A 10063-nucleotide genomic window follows, 5' to 3' on the forward strand; every position below is an offset into this window, starting at 1 on the left:
AGTCCCGGATCCATATTATATGAAGGGAAAAATCGGCTAAGTCCCGGATCCATATTATATGAAGGGAAAAATCGGCTAAGTCCAGGATCCATATATAATAACCTATTAATCGGCTAAGTCCCGGATCCATATTATATGAAGAGAAAAATCGGCTAAGTCCAGGATCCATATATAATAACCTAATAATCGGCTAAGTCCAGGATCCATATATAATAACCTAATAACAGGCTAAGTCCAGGATCCATATTATATGAAGAGAAAAATCGGCTAAGTCCGAGATTGGGTCTGTCAGACATACACTTTCAAGATACCACACAAGCAAGCAAGATGGCCTAGTGATGGAACCATATAATATGAAGAGAAAAATCGGCTAAGTCCGAGATTGGGTCTGTCGGAAATACACTATCAAGTTACCACACAAGCAAGCAAGATGGCCTAATGATGGATCCATATGATATGAAGAGAAAAATCGGCTAAGTCCAGGATCCATATAATATGAAGAGAAAAATCGGCTAAGTCCCAGATTGGGTCTGTCAGAAATACACTTCCAAGTTACCACACAAGCAAGCAAGATGGCCTAGTGATGGATCCATATGATATGAAGAGAAAAATCGGCTAAGTCCAGGATCCATATAATATGAAGAGAAAAATCGGCTAAGTCCCAGATTGGGTCTGTCAGAAATACACTTCCAAGTTACCACACAAGCAAGCAAGATGGCCTAGTGATGGATCCATATGATATGAAGAGAAAAATCGGCTAAGTCCCAGATTGGGTCTGTCAGAAATACACTTCCAAGTTACCACACAAGCAAGCAAGATGGCCTAGTGATGGATCCATATGATATGAAGAGAAAAATCGGCTAAGTCCAGGATCCATATAATATGAAGAGAAAAATCGGCTAAGTCCCAGATTGGGTCTGTCAGAAATACACTTCCAAGTTACCACACAAGCAAGCAAGATGGCCTAGTGATGGATCCATATGATATGAAGAGAAAAATCGGCTAAGTCCCAGATTGGGTCTGTCAGACATACACTATCAAGTTACCACACAAGCAAGCAAGATGGCCTAGTGATGGATCCATATGATATGAAGAGAAAAATCGGCTAAGTCCCAGATTGGGTCTGTCAGAAATACACTTCCAAGTTACCACATGAGCAAGCAAGATGGCCTAGTGATGGATCCATATAATATGCAGAGAAAAATCGGCTAAGTCCCAGATTGGGTCTGTCAGAAATACACTTCCAAGTTACCACATGAGCAAGCAAGTTACCACATGAAGAGAAAGCCGGCAAAGTCTGGGAATGTTACCACATGAACTGGAAAATGGGCAAAAACCTACCTTCACAGGGAACGTGAATAAGTAAGGCTGTAGACATCGGATCGACAAGCCAAAGACTGATATGGAAAGGAAATGAGTAGTACTAGCTTTCCTGAGAGTTGCAGAGCTTAGACTGCATATGAACGAAAGTTATTAAGCGTCAAAGTCAGAGAAGTTACCCAAAGGAACACAAGTTCCAACTTAGAGCATGTATACCGCCTAGACGGTAAGAGGTACGGCCAGGCTGAGGAATAAGGAAATGTTGGCCAACATGTTCCCTAACTATCCCCCGAAGACCGCAAAGCAATCCAACATCAACCAAGAAAGTTATAGCCCGATCAAGGAAACACCTACTTTGCACCGATATTGCACCAAATACATGTACCAAGCACCTTCGGTTGCATACCTGCAGGGGTTTACCATAGTAGGCCATGGAAGACCGATATACCGAACATAATCACTTTCTATCTCCTCGGGTGTTTGAGATAGCGCTTTGCGGTACAAGAACGAAAGTTAGACTTTATCTTGGTGCATCTTTTTGCCCAAGATCACAAGACCCTATCTACCAAGGCAAGAAAGTTGTGGGGGGACAAAATGTCCAAAAGTGCCCAAAGTGGCACACTTGAACCATATATTCGAGAAAAACACAAGTGTGGGCCCGAGCTAGCAAGTTGAAATGTTCTGACCGTCAGTAGCCCTAGTTGAGGTGCACTTATCATTATATGAGGCCAACGTGCCAGCTAGTCTCTAAAGGGGCGATATGGGTGTTCCAAGGTTTGTACCCAATTGAGGAAAAAACAGGGTAAGGTACGGTGTACCGCGAATAACTCGGGCTATAGATGTCCGATCGATGAGTTTGGCATATGTATGGAAAGGTCTCGACGAGACCTAACTACCCTGAAAGTATGAAGGCAAAGACTTGAATGACCGGGAAGTTATTAAGTGCACAAGTGGTAAAGTTGCACCAAAGTCCATGTTACCCGAAGTGGTACATGAACACCCAATATTCGACCAAAACACAAGTTTAGAGACGAGCTAGCGAGCTACATTGTTCAGACCGTCAGTAGCCCGCATCAAGACACGCATTTCATTATATTGAGCCTAGCCGCTAGCTCGACTCGAAGTCGGTCATATGGTTGGTTGATGGTTTGGACCGACCACGTGGTGTACCAAGGTTATGTACCTTTCATGAATTAAAACTCTGGCTGTATGGCACTGAGCGACAAGCTAAGGTGTGATTTGGAATAGTCTTGAGTGGGACTATTTAGGAAAAATGCGAACAAAAAATCACAAAGTCCTTGGGCGAAGCTATTAGCGAAACATAGAGCAAATTGGTACCAAAAACTATGGAAATGGGACTTGAGTCAAAAATAACCGCAAGTTGGAGAAGAGATAGCAAGCTTGCGTAGAACAACTATATTTGGTGCATGGTATCACCAACAAAAAAGTATATGGGGCCAAGGTGCTGGCTGGCCTCCAAAGTGGAGATATGGGCGATCCAAAGTTTGTACCCAAGTACGAACAAGTATGGAAAAAACAGGGTAAGGTACCAAGTACCATTAATAACTTCGGCTGTAGATGGCCGAGCGAGGCAAACGGCTCACCGTTGGAAAGGTCTTGGGGAGACCTATCTACCCTGAAAGTTTCATGAGGCTGAGTTGAAAGACCACGGAGATATTAGGTGATGATGGTCCAATTCGGGGACCAAGTCGCAGGAAATGGCGCTTGACCAAAATCACCCTTGGAAGGTGAATACCGGCTTACCGGTAAGAGATAGCGACTTGGCGTAGAATATTCATAAGTTGGGCGTGTAGAGACGCAACTTTTATTATATGGGGCCAACCCGGTCAGGGTGCTCCAAGTCGGTCGTTTGGTTGGTTTATGGTTTGGGCCGACCACGTGGTGTGCCAAGTTGAGGTACCTTTCATGAATTATAACTTGGTCAGTTTGCCACCGAGCGACAAGCTGCGGTGTGTTTTGGAATGGTCTTGAGTGGGACTATCAAGGAAAAATACCAATCGAAAATCAGCTTGTCCATGGCCGAAGCTATTAGTGAAACATATAGCAAAATGGGTCCAAAAACGAATGAAATGGGAATTGGACCAAGAATAACGGCAAGTTGGAGAAGAGATAGCTAGTTGGCGTAGAACAATTATATTTGGTGCATGGCATGACCAACAAAAAAGTATATGGGGCCAAGGTGCTAGCTGGCCTCCAAAGTGGAGATATGGGCGATCCAAAGTTTGTACCCAAGTACGAACAAGTATGGAAAAAACAGGGTAAGGTACCAAGTACCATTAATAACTTCGGCTGTAGATGGCCGAGCGAGGCAAACGGCTCTCCGTTGGAAAGGTCTTGGGGAGACCTATCTACCCTGAAAGTTTTATGAGGCTGAGTTGAAAGACCACGGAGATATTAGGTGATGATGGTCCAATTCGGGGACCAAGTCGCAGGAAATGGCACTTGACCAAAATCACCCTTGGAAGGTGAATACCGGCTTACCGGTAAGAGATAGCGACTTGGCGTAGAATATTCATAAGTTGGGCGTGTAGAGACGCAACTTTCATTATATGGGGGCAACCCGGTCAGGGTGCTCCAAGTCGGTCGTTTGGTCGGTATATGGTTTGGGCCGACCACATGGTGTACCAAGTTGAGGTATCTTTCATGAATTATAACTCGGTCAGTTTGCCACCGAGCGACAAGTTGCGGTGTGTTTTGGAATGGTCTTGAGTGGGACTATCAAGCAAAAATACAAACAGAATATCAGCTTGTCCATGGCCGAAGCTATTAGTGAAACATATAGCAAAATGGGTGCGAAAACGAATGAAATGGGACTTGGACCAAGAATAACGGCAAGTTAGAGAAGAGATAGCAAGTTGGCGTAGAACAATTATATTTAGTGCATGGTATGACCAAGAAAAAAGTATATGGGGCAAAGGTGCTGGCTGGCCTCCAAAGTGGAGATATGGGCGATACAAAGTTTGTACCCAAGTATGGCAAAAACTGGTAGAGGTACCTTTCATGAATTACTGCTCAGGCTGTATGGCACTTAGCGGGACGCTTGGCTCTGGTATGGAATAGTCTTGAGTGGGACTATCAAGGAAAAATACGAACAAAAAATCACCATGTCCACGGACGAAGGTATTAGCGAAACTTAGAGCGAAATTGCGACCAAGTCGCTGGAAATGGCCCTTGGACCAAGTATACCGTCAAGGCGGTACGAGATAGCGAGTTGACGTAGAACATTTATAAGTTTGCCTACAAGAGACAAAAGTTTAGTTATATGGGGCCAACCCGCTCAGGGTTGTCCAAGTCGGTCATATGGCTGATCGAAATTTTCGACCAAGTACTGAGAAAACAGGGTAAGGTACCGTGTACCTCGAATAACTTCGGCGGTAGATGTCCGAGCGAGGCGAACGGCATAGCGTTGGAAAGGTCTTGAGGTGCTCTAGGCACCCTGAAAGTATGAGAAAGCTATCTGGAAAACTTGTGGAGATATTAGAGAAACATAGGGCCCAAAAGATACCAAGTCGCAGGAAATGGGCCCTCCATGAACACCCTAAAATCCCAATTACGGCTAAGTTGCAGGCCAGCTAGCGAAGTGAAAAGTTCTAGGCATAACTAGAACACGTTAAGGCGCAACTTTTTGAATAAGAACTTTTTTCGATATCTGGTCCCCAAAGGGGGGATATGGGCGATCCAAGGATTTTTCCAAGTTTCGGTACTTTTTACGGTATCGCTCATAGCTCCGGCTGTAAGCAAGCAAATGACAATCTAAGACATGATTTGGAAAGGTATTGAGTAGTACTAACTTACGTTAGAACACAGCGAAGCGCTATCGGTTCATGGCAAGGCCGATATAAACAGTCAAAGATGAAAAATGTTGATAAAATGAACAAAAATTACCTTGGTACGCGAATAGCGGCCAGGGATGAAGAGGTACGAAGTTGGTGTAGAACAATTATAATTAGGGCTTGGTACGCTCTAAAAGTTTGCCGAAGACCGCAAAGCGCTCAGACCCATAGAAAGTGGCCATTTGGGCCGAACAGTGCATGCAAAGAGGTGAAAATGCAAAAATTGCACTTTGGGGGGCGATTTGCGGGGGGAAGGAGGGGTCGGAGGGCAAAATGTCCCTTGACCAAAAAGTTTTATCTCGTCGAGATCTACAACATTGCCGAAGACCGCAAAGCGCTAGCTCGCAATCGAAAAATCGAGAATTTGAAAATTTTCTAAGTCTTGGGCTCCCTAAGGAAAAGTTTCAAAAATCACGTTTGTCCCCAATTTTGAAGGGGAAGGAGTCGGTTCCGGGGCATGGTGTCTTCGGCAAAAAGTCTTATCTTTTTGCGTACTTTCGACTAGTTCAATAAAAATTTTTGACCCAAAAATTGTTCGGCGGACCCCTAGGTCGAAAAACCCGAAAAAAGTCGAAAAAAGTCGAAAATGTCGAAAAATGAGAAAACCTCATATTCGGGCTCTACACGAGCCCCAGATATTGAAAAGTGAAATCCGCGGTCGATTTGGAACAAAAAATTGACCTAGGCAAAGTTGTATGGAGGTAGGGACCCCTGAGAAAAAAGTTTGGTCCCGAGGCTCCTTGGACCACCAAGTCCCTAGGTCGGACCAAAATCGGAAAAAATCCGACCAAAGTCGAAAGTGTCGAAAATTTTAAAAAACCCCTTTTGGGGCCCTATGGCCTCCCTAGATAATGAAAAGTGAGGTCCGCGGCCGATCCGGAAGAAAAACTTGACCTAGGCAAACTTGTATGACGGTGGGGACCCAAAAAAATTTCGATGAGTGTAGTTTAGACAGGCCGGAAAATGTATCGGTGGTCCGTATCAAGGGACGTCTTTTAGTTCCATGGGGTGGTGGTCGTCGAACAAAGTCGCCTAGGTCGACCACCAGAAAGACCAGTCGTGTTGTAATGGATGTTTTGGCCACTTTGCTAGGGAAACCTAGTAGGTCGAAGCAAATTTGGGGTTCGAGATGAGTTGGTGAAAGTTGGTCCAACCTAGGTGTGCTTGGTGGAGGTTGACCATGAAAGTAGAGCATGATGGGAATGACCATAACTTTGGTTCTAGATGTCGGATCGGTACACTTTTGGCAGTTTTGGAAAGGTGAAGGCCTGCTCTAGCTATGTTTCCTACCAAGCTAAGCGCCTACTAGTGACCCGGAGGAGGTATTAAGGGTCAAAGGCAAAAAGGGGTACCCTAAAGTGCATGTGACCAAGAAAATGGGAAAAACGGTATCGCCTATAGCTCAGGCGGTATGGCTCGGATCGGAAAGCTTGGATATGCGTTGGAAAGGTCTTGACGAGCGCTAGCTATGTGTCCTACCAAGCGAAGCGCTAGGTGTTGAGCAAGTCGGTCATATTAGAGGGCAAAGGTGAAAAATGGTGGTTTAGAGGCGAAAATTCACCTTATGATCGAAAATAGCGGGCGAACGATAAGAGCTACGAACACGGCGTAGAAGAATCATAAGTACGTTACTACAAGACCTAACTTTGGCCAATATAGAGCGAGAAGATCGGAGGTACCCATCAGGGTGATATGGCTGGTTCAAAGTTGGACCAAAACGAGACTTGAGAAATGGGTTGAAACACGGTATCGCGAATAACTCAGGCTGTATGGAACAGATCGACAAGCTAGGGTCAGCGTTGGAAAGGTCGAACCGAGCGCTAACTATAATTTCAAACAACCGAAGCGCTAAGTGTTGAGGAAAACTGAGTTATTAAGCGACAAAGTCGAAAAATAATACCAAAATGGCCAAAAATCACACAAGTCCAAGAATACCGAGCAGGCGGTAAGAGATAGCGGGTTGACGTAGAATACTTATAAGTTTGCCTCTACGAAACCTAAAAGTCGTACATAGACAGCGAGAAGATCGGACCACTCTGGAAGGGTGATACGAGTGGTCAAAAATTGGCAAAAATGAAACATGGCTAAAATGGATTTGACTTGTGCACCGTATAGCTCCGGCTGTATGGCATGGAATGTTAAGCTAGGATATGTTTTGGAAAGGTAACACCCAGCGCTAGATACGACTAGAAGAAAGCAAAGCGCTAACTAGCATGATTTGGAAGTTATTAAGCGACAAAGTCGAAAAATGTTACCTAAATTGAAACTCGAGTACATTGGGCCAAAAAGTACAAGTTGTGAAATTTGGACTTACGAGTAAAATGCCGAGCAGGCGGTAAGAGATAGAGACTTGGTGTAGAACAATTATAAGTTGGGCATGTTATAACCTATATTTGGCCCGAACATAGTGACGAGATCGGTGGTACCCAAAAGGGTGGTACAGGTGTTAGATGGTTTTCCCAGAGCATAAGCTCCACATGATATGGAAAACGGGAAACATCATAACTTCGGCTGTATGGCATGGAATGGAACGAACAAGGTATCGATGGAAAGAGAAAAGGTAGCGCTAACTATAATTCCTACCAAGCAAAGCGCTAGCATGTGACCGTTCAGGTGTTATTGTGAGTCAAAGTCAGAAATTGTTACCACGAGAGGCGAAAATCCAACTAAGTCCATTAATACCGGGCTGGCGGTAAGAGATACGGCTTGGCCGTAGAACATTTATAAGTTGGCAAAGACAAGACCTAAGTTTCGTCCATAGACGACAAGAAGATCGAAGATACCTGAAGGTGAGATATGGGCGTCCCAAAGTGGGCCTTTGAAAAAGTGACAAACTTCCCTTATAACAGCATACACCAAATATCTCTGGCTCTATGGCACCGAATAAGAAGTTGAGCTCAGCGATAGAAAGGTGATAGTCAGCGCTAAATATCATTGGAACAGAGTGAAGCGCTAAAGGGAAAGGATCTTGGTGATATAAGGTGACAAAGTCGAGAAAAGTTGCCTCAAAATCATGAAAAATGTGAAAAAATGGCTAAGTCCCGGGTGCCTTAAGGGCAGGTTGATCGAATGTACCGAGCTGGCGGTACGAGATAGAGACTTGGTGTAGAACAATTATATGTTTGGCATGGCAAGACCTACATTTGGCCAATACAAAGTGAGAAGATCAAAGAAACCCGTAAGGGTGATATTGGTGTCCAAAGGTAAAAAGCACTAAGTCTTGGGAAACTTATATGAAGAAAAAGGACCCTGATGGGCCATATGGAATTGATCGAAAAATCGGCTAAGTCCCAAAATGGGGATGTCAGAACTACACTCATATGTTACCACATGAAGCAAGGCAAACTTATATGAAGCAAAGGACCCTGATGGGTCATATGGTATTTTACGAAAAATCGGCTAAGTCCCAAAATGGGGATGTCAGAACTACACTCAAATGTTACCACACCAAGCAAGGCAAACTTATATGAAGGAAAGGACCCTGATGGGTCATATGGTATGGATCGAAAAATCGGCTAAGTCCCAAAATGGGGATGTCAGAACTACACTCAAATGTTACCACACCAAGCAAGGCAAACTTATATGAAGCAAAGGACCCTGATGGGTCATATGGTATTGATTGAAAAATCGGCTAAGTCCCAAAATGGGGATGTCAGAACTACACTCAAATGTTACCACACCAAGCAAGGCAAACTTATATGAAGCAAAGGACCCATATGGGTCATATGGTATTTTACGAAAAATCGGCTAAGTCCCAAAATGGGGATGTCAGAACTACACTCAAATGTTACCACACCAAGCAAGGCAAACTTATATGAAGCAAAGGACCCTGATGGGTCATATGGTATTTTACGAAAAATCGGCTAAGTCCCAAAATGGGGATGTCAGAACTACACTCAAATGTTACCACACCAAGCAAGGCAAACTTATATGAAGCAAAGGACCCTGATGGGTCATATGGTATTTTACGAAAAATCGGCTAAGTCCCAAAATGGGGATGTCAGAACTACACTCAAATGTTACCACACCAAGCAAGGCAAACTTATATGAAGCAAAGGACCCTGATGGGTCATATGGTATTGATCGAAAAATCGGCTAAGTCCCAAAATGGGGATGTCAGAACTACACTCAAATGTTACCACACCAAGCAAGGCAAACTTATATGAAGGCAAGGACCCTGATGGGTCATATGGTATTTTACGAAAAATCGGCTAAGTCCCAAAATGGGGATGTCAGAACTACACTCAAATGTTACCACACCAAGCAAGGCAAACTTATATGAAGCAAAGGACCCTGATGGGTCATATGGTATGGATCGAAAAATCGGCTAAGTCCCAAAATGGGGATGTCAGAACTACACTCAAATGTTACCACACCAAGCAAGGCAAACTTATATGAAGGCAAGGACCCTGATGGGTCATATGGTATTTTACGAAAAATCGGCTAAGTCCCAAAATGGGGATGTCAGAACTACACTCAAATGTTACCACACCAAGCAAGGCAAACTTATATGAAGCAAAGGACCCTGATGGGTCATATGGTATGGATCGAAAAATCGGCTAAGTCCCAAAATGGGGATGTCAGAACTACACTCAAATGTTACCACACCAAGCAAGGCAAACTTATATGAAGGCAAGGACCCTGATGGGTCATATGGTATTTTACGAAAAATCGGCTAAGTCCCAAAATGGGGATGTCAGAACTACACTCAAATGTTTCCACACCAAGCAAGGCAAACTTATATGAAGCAAAGGACCCTGATGGGTCATATGGTATGGATCGAAAAATCGGCTAAGTCCCAAAATGGGGATGTCAGAACTACACTCAAATGTTACCACACCAAGCAAGGCAAACTTATATGAAGCAAAGGACCCTGATGGGTCATATGG

Source organism: Anopheles ziemanni, assembly GCF_943734765.1.
Source record: "Anopheles ziemanni chromosome X unlocalized genomic scaffold, idAnoZiCoDA_A2_x.2 X_unloc_22, whole genome shotgun sequence".
In the NCBI taxonomy this organism is placed as follows: Eukaryota; Metazoa; Arthropoda; class Insecta; order Diptera; family Culicidae; genus Anopheles; species Anopheles ziemanni.